This window comes from Passer montanus, unplaced genomic scaffold, assembly GCF_014805655.1.
Source record: "Passer montanus isolate IOZ18808 unplaced genomic scaffold, ASM1480565v1 scaffold17, whole genome shotgun sequence".
Taxonomy (NCBI): Eukaryota; Metazoa; Chordata; class Aves; order Passeriformes; family Passeridae; genus Passer; species Passer montanus.
Genome location: NW_024364270.1, coordinates 11,182,593 through 11,196,521, shown reverse-complemented (window position 1 = coordinate 11,196,521; position 13,929 = coordinate 11,182,593). Strand labels below are relative to the sequence as shown.

Below are 13,929 nucleotides of genomic sequence, written 5' to 3'. Positions count from 1 at the left end.
AAAGTTAGTATATCAGGCCTTGGTTACTACTTCATAATAATGTAAATACTGTTTGTTTCCAGTAGAAGCTGAGTAAATGGTTACTGAACTTTGTCCTGAGAAACAATAAATATGGACAATTCAAATCAAAGACTTGGGGGTGTTTGATTCTGTAATTCAATTGTTGTTGAGCTGTGTGTTAACAGCTTCACATCTTTCAGTGCAATGAGGCTCAGATTTTACTATAGGTAACTACTGTTAAAATATTGATGGCAGTGGTGTTTACTGTAAGTATGCTGTAAATTGATACCTTTTCTATTGTTAGTGCTTCTAAAGCTGAGCCACAGTAAGAGTTGATCTGTCCGTTGTTTTATTAGAGTTCCCTATTTCCTGGGTTTGGGATGAAATCCAGCTGCTTTGGATTCCTCCATAGAATAAAATTGTTTTCTATTCTGCTAATAAGTGCTTCTCAGGAAGAAGGAAAAGTTTTGTTATTGTTTTAGGATTTATCTGATCTGCCTGTTGCTCATATTGATAGACAATGCCTCTTCAGGTTATACCCTTGTCTGAAGTTGACGTTTTAAAAAATATTCTACCTTGGCTGTATTACTTCATTTGTTGTCCTATTAAATTAAATAACTGATGCAACAAATTCCATCCTTCCACCATGCTTGTGCAAGCTTTGTAAGTTTACTTCACTGACTATATTATATAGAACTGTTCATGTAATCTTAGTTGATTTACGTTATGACATTGGAGCTCTATCTTTATAGTAAGATTTCCAAAAATATTATTTTCAGCTTTATCTCAGTGCTCCCTTACTTATGTGACCGTGCATGTGAATTTTCAGGGATGCTGCTGAGTTCCTCTCATTCTCAACAGGTCGAGTGTAATGTAGAGGGCTTACAACATTTTAACAGTGTTATGCATATTTAAATTAAAATTTGACTTTATAAAGCTTTATTTTCCATTTAACATAAATTTTAATATTACTTTTTCTTGGATAAAGTAGTAATAAATTAGTAAAATTTCTGATTAAATTAAAAATTATTCTTCGGAATGAGTACTTAATATTGTACTGCGGACAGAGGGTAGGTGAAAAAAAATAATTTCTTAAAAGACGGATTATCTCCGTAAGTTACACATATATAAATTAAAACTCTGGGATATGAATTTAGGGTACACCTTAATTCTAATTTTAGTAGCCAGTTTTAACATTTCTCACAGGATGGAAAAGGGTGAACTTTCTTATGATTTTTATATTATTTCCTGAACCTTACTGTTACTATTTTTAAGAGTTTAGATAAGGCATCTTTATATAGGAAAGAAAATTCTGGCAATAGCAATGCATTACTTGAAGCATAAAAGATGTCACAAACAACCTTTTCTTTTTTTCCCTAGTGACAATGAAGTTCAGCATTTGTCACTCTTTTCTTCTGCCAGAATAATGAACACTAATCCTAAGGAAAGACCAAAAATCCCATGGATTGTTAGTATTAGCAGGAAGCTTGTAAGAGTGATTCAGCAAGGACAGTGCTTTACTACAGATGTTGTCAGTTTGAGTTCTAAAGGAAATGAAGATGTAGTGGTTTAAATGAAGTTTGAAATAGGATTTAGAATTTGACTGAGGACAAATCTAGTTTAGGTTGGTTAGAAGGCATAGGCTTCACAAGTCATATCCTGATTATGGAAATGCTAAAAGATCAGTTGTATTTGCAACTGCAAATTTGTTGATATTTAAAGTAGTGACATGTCTTTTGAAATCATATATTAGACTCAAGATACTTGCCTTGAATTGTGGCTGAAACCAGATTTTGCCATTGAATACTTGGACTTTTTGCAAATGGGTGCTGTTTTTCCCCTGATAGTAGGACCAGAAGTGCCGATAATTTCTACAGATGCATTGTAAGGGCACCAAACAAAGTACACTGAAATAAATAAAAACTGAACACATGAATTAAAATTCTGCAATATAAATGGTGAACATTTGCTTTTTTTTTTGCTTTTATCTCTCTTTCCTTTTCTGATTTTCTCTGATTACCTCAAAGATTTTTTCTTTTATCTTTTCATTTACCTTGGGAAGTGTTATCGTCTTTGTATAAGTTTTATGTAGTATTTATATCTAGACTGCTGCCAGATGGACTTTATCAAAGGTCTGTGAAGTCTTTTTGGACCTTTCATGTATGTGAAAGGGACCTGAATAGGTATAGTTGTGGAATTGGTATTATGCTGGGTAAGAGTGTTGTGAGTTTGATGTGTAGTGTTGCCCTAGTATTAGAGATCATAAAACCATTTCATTCTAGATCTCAGAAAATTAGTAATAATTACATATGAATTGTTTTGTGTTGACTCCAGTGGCATGCTTTCCTCATTTAATGGCACTGGAGCAGTCCCTTTTAACTATGAAGTAATGTCTGCTGCTCAATTTGTCCCCATTTGAACTCAATGTACAGGCCTCTTCTATAATAAAGTCTAAATAAGAAAGAATGAACACGTAGTACAAGTACTTTACTATACAAATTTAAAATTGATGCTGACACTACCCATTCTCAACAGTTTTTAAATACTGTGTGTGCACATTATATAGAAATGGTAGTTTATTTTAAGGTAAGATTGGTTCTTTCAGTGTTTTTCTTGTTACAATGATTTTGATTCATTCAGAGAAATTGCTTCAGTAGATTAATTTCTAAAGGTACTGTAAAATTCATTCTTATGTTAAGGATTGTAAAATTCTAGAGATGCAACCATAACTTTTCTGCCTTGGCAGGTATTTGAAGACATCTTTCATGTCTATAGCTATCAAGCATTTTCCACCTTATGAGCTTCAACTTGATGTACAGTTCGTTACCTCATTGCCTTTCTTAGTGAATAGACTTTAAATGTAAAATGATATAAAGAAAATATACTTTGATATATTTTCTTTTTGAGTAATAATTTATGAATCCAGCTACTTAAATAATGTTATTTCAATCATAAGAACTCTGGAGCACCTGTTCAATGTGATACAATATAAACTCAAAGAGGATGTTCTTTCATGTTTGACTTTTCATGTGAACCATTGGATGGCTCTACTTCATCGGCTGCTAACAATGTATACTCCACATTTTCTTTCTGCAGCCACAAGAAAAAGCTTCTTAACACACTGACCTTCATCATTTGTACTTGATGATATCCAAATCTAACATAACTTGAAACTTCAGCTCTGTGAGTAATATATTTGTGCTGTAAAAGTTGAAGAGTACTAGAGGAAGAAGAGGGTGTGATTGAGTGAGTGTGGGGAAAAGAATGTGCTCAGAAACACGTAAGGCAATATGTGCAGCCAACCTCAGAGTAGGTATAGAGGGTTGTGCCAGGGAATGGATGAATCTCCTGGGGTATGCTGAAGGGGCAATGAATTTTTATTAAGGGAAAAGAGAGACACAGCTGAATGCTTGCTTTTAAAGAATTCTGTGTTTCCCAGTTCCCTTCCTGCTCTTCCTTTCTTCCCTTTATGCCTGCCTATTTCTACAGTGATAAGCTTATCTTGATAGCAAGGAAGTTGTGTGAGCCATAAGCATTGCTAATAGAAGGGCAGTTATGGCTGTTCTGCTATGTGGAAGGGCTGGTCTGCTCAAAGATTGCTTCACCCTTTATTGTAGTTGACTGTAATCCAACAGACAGCAGTAATGACAACAACAACAAAACCACAAAAACAAAAAACCCAAACCAAAAGCCAGGAAGCTGCTAATTGATTTATATTTCTAGTATTTAATTTGCATTTTGTTTACATTTCACCTATTTTGATGCTTCCATTGCTCTTCAGTTTCAAACAGCCTCACTGAATAGCCTGAATGAGCTTGTAAAAGATGTATAAATGTTTCTCCTTCACACAGGTTCTAAGTCTTGAAACATATTCAGCGACTCTCTTGAACTATAATATTATATCTGAGTTATTCCACTGTAGAAAAACATACAGGATGATATAGGATTACCTATGAAAATGCCTTTCCTGGGATGGATGATCAGAGTTAATGGTCTCCATTCCCTTTAGGAGATCTTCCAGGACGTTTAGTGGATGCTGTAAAGATGTTGCAGAGCATGGCAGGCTGAATTCTGGAGAGAAAAAGGCAGAAGTGATCAAATGGCTATTTTCTTTCTCCTGTGCCTCATTTTAATGAGCTGTATTCCTTAGTATAAGTCTGGTGTGTTAATTCTTCCCACTCAGAATTTTAGCCAAGCTGATTATTGATTGTGTGTCAGTCCAGAGATGGGAAGTAGGATCTACTCTCTGCCCTCATCTCCTATTGTATATCTTGGTGACTTTCTATAATTTGGTGACAATGCTGTACTTACTCTTTACTGGTGCTGGATAAAATATTTATTTGACAGTATGTGCTAATTATATTTGTGCTGATATGTAGAGTAGTATTTTCAGTATGCATTTTTAAGGGAGCAGAAGACTCCTAAGAGAGATTCAATGGATATAGGTAGTAATACTGTGGATTTTTGTCACACATTAAAACCTTCAATATTTGGTAATTCTTTTCCCCTTCTCACCTCCTGCTAAAAAATAAATCAGTCCTGTATTTTTCTGTATTTTTCATTGTCAGAATTGAATACCTGCAGGATTTGGCCCATGGCGGTTTTCCCACATGGTGCGCTGTTTTATACTACTCAAATTATCTCTATATCTGTATTTCTGAAACATTTTTCTTAGTAAGGTAAATGTGGATGTCTTATAAAAGTTCAAGCAAAATTAAATTTTACATTCTCAACATTCTCACATCTGTCTCTGATACTATGTTTTGCAATATGGATACAGAAGTAGAAACTTGGGACAACTGAAATCAAGTCTGAGCATTTGATGTAAAAATAATGAATTTCCTGTAATTAAAAAAAAATTCCCACGTGGGCAGACAGTTCTAGAACTTGTCACATTAGGGTTTCTTATAACATCCTTTGAAGGATTTTCTTTTTTATAAGTGCTTCTGGAAACAACAGGATCACTGGCTTATCTAGCAGCATTATTTCTATGACTTTAATGGTAATCTTGTGCAGAAATGAACATCAAAATGACATAAGTAGATAATTTAAGTAGTAACTTCAATGACTCATCACGAGTCACTTAAGTAGACTCAGACTAGCTGCGATACTGAAGGAATATTTTCAAACAGTAATCCAGGCCAGACTGGGCTCTGTAAATACCAGAGAATTATTTTGCAAGGATAAGGTAAATCTAGTAATTCTTGTTTTGTTTTGAAATAGTATACAAAAATTTTGAACTTTCCTTTAAAAAGTCTCCCTCTTCCAGCAGTGTAAACTTCTCAAATTGCCCTCTTTGGGAAACTGAAATAGTTGCAAATTAGCTTGTTTTGTTTTCTTGCTTTTTCTCCTCAGCTCTTTTCAAGAATAAAATTGTTGTTTGAGAACATGTAAGCAGTGAGTTCTGGACAGAACTGCAAGTGAAGTGGAACAATAGAAAGAATTTCTGAAAACTTAAACAACAAGAATGAGCATTGAGAAAAAGAATGGAACTGAAAGGGAAAGGCAGGTATGAAAAAAGGGTAAGGCAGATATGAATGGCAAAAATAAAAAAAACAAACAAATATGATTTTATGATGCATACATTTATACTACCTGCAGTTACTAAGAATAGTACTTAATTTGCCCACGTGGATTAAGATTTTTGTTTTTGCATCAGTAAAAGCACTTTGCTGCAGCTACCAGCTACCATTTTGGGAACCTCATTGCATATGGTATTTCTGATACTTCCTCTTTAACCAAGAGCCAACATTTTGTTCCCAAAATGTGATGACTAAACAGGAGAAAAACTCTGAAAATGTGCTTAGCTTTGTTTTTTACAGTTTGAGACTTTTATTGCATAGAAGTAATTGGTAAGATTGCAGTTAGGAAATAAAAATATCTCCAGAAGGGAAATAAGTTTATTCAAGGCATCTTACGAAAACAGGCTTAAAATCACATTGTCTTCAGGAGGAACACAAAACTTTCAGTTACTTAGATGACACTTCTATCACCTGATTGATTAAACATTAATTCTTATTATTCACTGGTTAGAAAGGACTACTTGCTCACCTGCAAGCTGGTCATAGCAGTCTAATGGTATCAGTGTGTTAGTACAAAATTTCTTACAGATGAAGAAAATGAGTGTGGTATTTCTCTGTATTGTTTTTTTAGACAATTTTTGGTCACTGTTCTGATGTGCTAACAGTGTACCAGATTAGTGCACCAGTGTTGTAAGCCAATGGCAAGGACTACAGACCTAAGCATTCCTGTGTTCAGGAATTTTCAAACTTAAAACATCACTTTCAAGACACAACAGTCAGCTTACAACAGCCTGCCAGAGATCAGAACATGTAATTAAAGTGCAACTCCTAGACTATCAGTTCTTCATATTTTTTTTCATAACTTGTTTGTAGAAGCCTCTTCTGGGATGGGGAGATTTGATTTCACTTATATGTTCTCATAATCAAATATAGAGTTAAAAAATGTCAGAATACCATTTAAACCCTAGCAGTCCTGCCTTGGAGTAGAGCAGTGGACCAGATGACATTTTAAGTCCTAATTTTAAAGTCCTTGTTCTAGAAAGAAACATTTTTTTTTTCCATTGGAAGCAGGATAGTCTGACCAGTAGCAATGTCTCATTTATGCAAAAGGAGATAAACTGTCAGTCAGCTGTCACTGCTGACAGCCTGTGATGACACGTGGCATGCAAAAATAAGTGATGTCTGTGGTCGTGTGTCCATGAACCATTTAAGACTTTAAGCATTGAAAGTAATATAAATAATGACTCTCATTTTGTATATTTATCTCTTTTTCCATAGCAATAAGAATTTCTACCCCTGATCAGGGTTTCTTAGGATAAAACCTGCTTTTGGAATGCATTTCTGTTAATATGCTGGAGAACGACTCAGCATGTGCTAGCATTCTCAATTTTCTTTGACATTCATGATTTCCAGCGCAGCTGCCTTTTTTTTTTTTTTAATGAATGTCAGATCTTTGTAATGCCAACAACAATGGTTAATTGCCAGAAAAAATAAAAACCCAAAACCAAAAAATCAAAACCCAGGAGGCAGCAAATGGAATTGATTTTTTAAAAGCTCTTTTTACTCTTAAAGTAACTGAGGAGCATGCAGGTTTTCAGAACAAGATGTGTTTACTTTGGCAATAGCTGCCATATGTTATTTTTCTTTTTTTCTTCAATCATCTCTCATAAGGGGGATAGAACACTAACAGAACATAACTCTAAAAAGAGTCACCCCTTAAATACACATTTCCTTGTGGTGTTATAAACTGCTGCAATGAAACTGCTTGACAGCCAGGATAACTGTGCCCAACATTTTACATGTAAAATAGCTGTGAAATATAACACAATTGCATAGTCTTAAATCTAATTATCAAAAATGTGTGAAAGTAAGAGGTGATTAGGAATTTCCTTAATATTTGAATATGCTGTCAGAGTTTCTGGAAAAGGTATGCTGACATAGCCAGCTACTGCTGTCACTTTTCTGTTAAAAGCCATACATAATTGTATGCTTTCTGATGTCTCCTTTTGTGCTGGCTTTGTAGTTATCTCCTTGCAAAATGGAAAGAATCACACCTAAGACATGCATGTAGTTTTCCTCCTTTGTCCTGGAAAGGTGTTGAAGCAGCAACAGGGTGGTACAAAAGCTTCTCACTGCTGTTTGAAGGCAACATCAGTAAAGCTAAAACTGACAAAGGCATTTAGGAGCCTGATTCCCATTGAAATCAATAGGAATTGGGTGATTAAAGGCACAGCTTATGTGGATATGGCTTCTGGCTAGGCTGCAGAACAATGTTACTGGGAGGAACCATGGCTGGGATGGAATCAAACAGCACGTTTTGGGTTCCATTTCCTTTCTCATGTTGGTCCCACCCATTGTTTGAACAGTGCTAGTCAGCCCTCTGGCCATGAGCAGCGATGGGTTTGCTGACAGCTTCTTCTTTGTGACAGTCAAGTTGAGCTTTCCATTGACAGTAACCCACAGCAAAGACTCCTTAGTTTCTGTGTGTCATCTTTTTTTTTTATTTAATTCTGTATCAGCCACAGATGTGTTAGTGCACGATACATATTGTTTCTCACTTTTTAACTTAAGATAGTCCTTTCTGCAAACAGCATCATGCATTTTGCAATTGTATTTTAGAAAGCTGCTTGTTTCTTGGTTTATTCTATGTTTGTGTGCAATTAAATCTAAATGCCCCCCTCTATTAAAAAAAAGCTTTTAAATCCAGAATTTGTGTGATGGCATATTTTATAGTTACTATTGCTGTAAAGGTGAGGTAACAGCAGTGACTCTGGATTTTCCTCTGTGGAATTTCTGTCCTGTCTTCTGGATGCCTATAGTTCATATCCTCTGAAATGAAATGTAAAACATGCTCAGTGTTTATATCTACTGTCACTACATTATGCAAACACAGGCATCAATGTCTTCTGAGCTGCAGAAGAGTTTGAAGAGTTTCTTGTGCAGCTGCCCACACAAGAAGTTCTGCAGATGGAAGTTGTAGCAGAAGCTCCCAGCATTCAATCCTGAGCTGGAAACTGAAGATAGAATTTACTTACTGGCAGACAAAAACCAAAGCCCTCAAGAAGAATCTGAATATATTTGAAACAAATTCATATTATACCAGATGTGAACATATGACAGGTGATATGGTGGCAGTAACATTTCCAATGGTGCTCAGGGTTAATTGATAGGCAGGTGGCTGTGCTATTTCATAGCTTCATCCCTCTCTGTCTGCAACAGGCCTCTTGATTATTGCTTATAAAAACATTAGAGCTGAAACTGAGTAGAGGCTGAAAAATCCCAGAAATTCTGAGACATTTTTAAATTTTAGCATTTTGTTAATCTGTGATTCTTTCCTGGATGCTTGTATCACCAGTGTTTTTTTCAAAACAGTTTCTCAGTGGGACTGCAAGCCTATGAAATATAGTTGACCTTTAATATATACCTGTACTGCAAAGTAGAGTTTCATGTTGCTGTATTGTACTATATTGCTTTTGAAAAAAATATAAAGGGAAAATTCTTCGTCTTGGCAGACTATTAGGAGTTTCTCACAGCTTAACTTCCTCCCCTTAAATTTTAGTATAGTCTGAGTTTATAAGAGCATTAAGTTAGGCAATCAAAATGTAGAATAGTGAATATCCAGCTTCATTTTGAAATAGAAGACTACAGGATGTTTTGGAAGTTTGGCACAGTTTGCACTGAGATAGGCGTAATTCCTTGGATGCTTCTCAGCTTTTTCATGGCACCTTGCTGCATTGCAATGTCCTTCCAGTTGTGATCCGTAGCTTATAATAAAACCTAGCCTACTAAGAAAAATCTAGTGTCTCAAGTAGTTTTGAAGTCAAATTGCTAATGATAACTCCCTCTTACTACATTTCAGTTACAGGTGGGATTGTAATGCTCACATATAGATCTAGCTAACCTAGACAACAACACTGAAAATACAAAAGTGTTGGATTTGGCTCTAGCTGTTCACATCTGGGCCATACGCTGGTACTGTGTGGTAGCTGAAGCATTTGCAGTGCTACTTTGGTTATAGCTATTGAGTTTTGATGTAAGTCATCTTCAGTTCTACATTTGACATTTGCAACTTATCCGCAGCTTGAAGCTCATTCTGAAGAAAGAAGAGGTTCTAATGCTGATGAAAAGCTTTGATTTGAAGAAATCAAAGAGGTGATGCTACCTATTATGACTACTTGTTTGAACTCACAACTGCCTTCTGGACAGGGAAGCAGTAATGTTGCAGCATTAGCAGCCAGACCATGTCTGTCTGGCTTTTGCGCCCAGCTTGACTCAGAAACGGTGTTTATGTGCAGTTCATACAGACCAGCCAACTACTTTGCCTTTTTCTTCTCCAGACTGAATCAGTTTCAGCATGCTCTGGCACATCATGTTATTGTCATCCTGGCACTTATTACTGTCATTAATGCCATATATATGAATCCAGGAGCTCATGTGGTCTAGAAAAAATTCACGTGCATGTGACATTGGTTTGCTTTTCAAGGCTTTTGACTCACTGGAGGTTCACGTTTTTAAAGCTTTCTTTAGAAGCATGAGCTGCATTATAAATTCCCTTTAAAAGGCCCTCATTCTTCCAAGAAGAAGGTAAGAATCTGTGTTTGAATCCCCTCGGCTGAGTAGCTGCTTGCTTCCTCCCTTAGTGGGCCATGCTCAGGACAGCCCAGGCCTAGGCCGTGGCTTGTGGTCAGCAGGCCCGAGATGGGAAAGGCTCAGCTAAGCTGAGCTCTCGGCATGCAGTGAGCTGGAACGCCCGGCACGTGGCTGACAGCACTGCTGAGAGCTAAAGCATCAATGACTTTCGGGTGCCAGAGCTTTGAAAGCAGATTTATATTTATGAATGCAAACGTTCCTCGGGGCAGAGCCAGCTGAGGTGACGCGTTTCTGGGCCTCGGGAGGCCTCCATGCTCTCCTCAGTCTGTGGCAGGCGCAGCAACGCGAGCGAGTGTTCCCTGGTGGAGGGAGCTGGGCTGCTGGGAGTTGCATTGCAGTTTTTTTTGTTGACTTATACAGCCAATTCCTCTAGGTCAGCTGAGGTATGATACTTGATTAGCGTCCAGCAATTCATTTGAACCTTTAAGCCTTTAGACACCTAAAAATCTCTGTGGATGTGGCACTAATGATGTAGAAGCAAGTTATCTGAAAGTGCTTTTATCTAGCAGTTGACCAGGGAAGACTGTTAAGCCAGCACTGGAATGAGAGGGGAGCAGCTGGCAGGGCATTTTTCCACACTGCTTTGGAACTTGCACTTTCCCCAATACCAAAATAGTTCTGGGACATGCTGCAGTGGCCCACTTGTTTTTCTTAGCAGTAAGGGGTTGGGAGGATTCTGGGGGAAGATTGTAAATATATCTTTTCAGCTGTTGGGCTATGTTTATTATCCAGTAAAAGGGAGCTACAGATTTAGTATATCTTTATAACTGACACTCTAAAAATATAACCTCAACCAAAGGGTAAGCATCTCTTTCTTTAGAGTAACTGTATTCAGATGGAGTACAATCATAGAATCATAATGAGAAAGGAGGCAAATCCATTTTGCTGGGAATTAGAAGAACATATAGCAATGTATATATATCAAGATATTGAGGGTAACATTTGCCAATGAATTGAGGGTAAGTTCTCAGTGAACTGATATTTATTCTTTAAGTTTAGCTACAGTTAGTTTACCTAATATTGGATTGCCATTTGGTTCCTTTCTATGAACATTCACCATTACTCTAAGTAGGAGGTAGAACTGTGGTTACAAAAGACAGAAAATGAGATTTTTTTTTCCAGCCTATTTTAGTTCTGTAGACTTTATTATATTCAAAGAAAAAAATACTACCTTCCACCATTCTTCACATCATATATTTGCTTCAAGAAATGGAAGATAGGAGGAATGGTAGTTGAAATGGGATTTGAAAAAAAGCTTTCACATATTAATGACTGTAGTGACATGATAAATGTCAGGACAGAAACAAAGTCTTCTTGAAAACAATATAACTGCAAAGGGGACTAAAGAGCACCAAGCAGCAGATTGCTCAGTATAAAAGGATAATTTCTCACACTTTGTTTTATAACTCTCACCTCACTTTCCTTCAAAATTTTAGGGAGTGTGGACAAAATAAACTACTATTACAATGCTGTCCTAACTCTATAACTCTAACTCTCTAGAAGATTGGGAGCTGATATCTCATGGACAAATATAACCCAAGCTTCGAGATGCCATGGGATCATATTTCATTTACATCATAAGTTATAAGTGGTCTCTACATTAGATTTTCCTCTCTTTCCATCACCTTCTACCTTCCAAAGTACTTCTAAATAGATTACATCTCTTTGGAGTTATATTTGCTTTGCTAATGGCTATTTTTGGGCTATCAGATGGCCGGCTCTACTGCTGAAGCTCTGCTTCAGTGTCTTCTCTAATTTAGAAACTTACTTGACTGTAAATTTTAAAGCTCTGAAGTCCTGTTTTCATAAGTGACTGATGACCCTGTAATTCTGCTTCTCTTGAAAAGTTTAACCCACACCTTACTTTTTTTAAAAATTATTTTTTAATTTTTATTTTTAGAGAGAATGAGGCACGGAGAACAAGTTTAAAATATTTTTTCATAGGCAAGATTTAGAATGCAGAGCTTTCCTCTTTGTTTAAAAGAAGCCAAACTTACCTGCACTCTGGTGGTTTGGTATGTGCTGGCCTAACTTGAATTAGATCCTCTCAGGGCTGAGATAATTTTGTTTCTCAGGTCACCTGACAGGGGCTGATGAAGATTTTCTGAAAAAAGCAGTCTGCTACCTCAGACAATGTGCATGGGTGGAAATACAACTGTAATAAACAGACTGAAATTTATTAATGCCTGGAAGGCAGATCTTAATGAAATGGCTGCAGCAAGCATGACCTAGGCCTATGATTGTGATGAGGAGGCAGAAAGGAGCCTCCCATCTGTTAGTCCCACTAGAATGGACTGTAAGCACAGTGCAAATAAGCACCTGAGTCTATTGTATTCATTTCTCCCAATTTAGTTTGGTGAGATTAAATGAAGGATATGTTATGTGCAGTTATACACAAAGAGTGAGGAAATTGTTTATGACAGAACAGAGAGGAAGGCATTAGTATAATTTTTGAGCAATAATGTGTAATATTCTACTGTTCTGTGTTCATAAAGGATGAATTAACACTGGAGCACATGCCAGGAAAGGCTCTGAGGTCGATCACAGAAATGGACAGCATCTTGTAAGAGTCCATAAAAGCTAAATAAGCCTGCACCTCTATAGACCTGTGGGAGGAGAAAATATAGTTAGACAGAAAAACAATGTGGGGATAAGAACACGTGGCTAAAATAATTTACAGTAGGGTTTTTATAGTCACCCAACCTTCAATTATGGGACGTGAGAATGGAAGTCTTCCCTTAGGACTGGTGGGTTTAAGAAAACAACATTTTGACATTGAGATGATAACAACCTGGAGGTTTAATTGTTCCTTTTCAGTCCTGTTTCCATGTGGTTTTTATGAGAAAATATGGTAGCAAAAATGTAAGCAATATCTCTGTTTTAGAATTCGCAGAATAGTTGAGGTTGGAAGGAACCTCTGGGGATCGTCTAGTTCAATTCTTGCTCAAGCAGGGTCAGCTAGGGCAGGTTGCTTAGGGCTGCATCCAGATGGTTTTGAATAAGGCAAAGGATTTAGTCTTCAGACCATCTCTTGGCAACCAGGTCCATGGTTTGATAACTCACACAGAGAAAAAAGAATGGGCTGTGTTCACATGTGTTTTTCATGTGTCCACATGAATTTTATGTGTTTTAATGTGCAGCCATTGCTTCTTACCCTGATGCTGGGCACTATCAGAGTCTCATTCCCTCTTTTTTTTTTTTTTATTCCCATACAGTATTTATACAGGTGGATAGGATCCACCTAAGCCTCATCTTCTCTTAAGGTCCACCCAAGGTTCTCCTCTGCAGAGCTGCTTTCCAGTCAGTCAGCCTCTAGCCTGTACTGGAGCCTGGGATTATTAAAGCCCAGATGCAGGAATTTGCAATTCCCTTTGTTGAACCTCATGAGGTTTTTCTCATTTCTCCTGCCTGTCAATCTTTCTTTGGGAAGCAGTGTGCCCATGTGGTGTATTAGCCACTGCATCCAGTTTTATGTTATTTGTGAACTGGCAGAGGCTGTGCCCTTGTCCCTTCACACAAGTCATTAATGAGAGTTAGAAATTACCGGCCCCAGTGCTGACCCCTGGGTTGCACCACCAGTGTCTTGCCTCCAGCTGGACTTCATGCCACCCTCCCAGCTTGGCCATTCTTGTTTTCAATCCACCTCACTGTCCACTGATATAACCCATACATTGTCAGCTTCTCTTTGAGGATATTAAACAGAGACAGTGTCAAGGGCCTTTAAAGTTAAAATTGCAAGGAATTTCAAGAAGTTGTC

General features: G+C 37.1%; 1 long non-coding RNA gene across 1 annotated transcript in view; it reads left to right on the top strand.

Annotated features, from left to right (window-relative positions):
• Positions 1 to 5,374: 5,374 nt before the first annotated feature.
• Positions 5,375 to 13,929, top strand: part of LOC120499927 — a 55,521-nt gene continuing 46,966 nt past the window's right edge. Inside the window, exon 1 of the long non-coding RNA XR_005626997.1 lies at positions 5,375 to 5,509. This is a non-coding gene — a long non-coding RNA (uncharacterized LOC120499927). The remainder of the gene's footprint in view (positions 5,510 to 13,929) is intronic.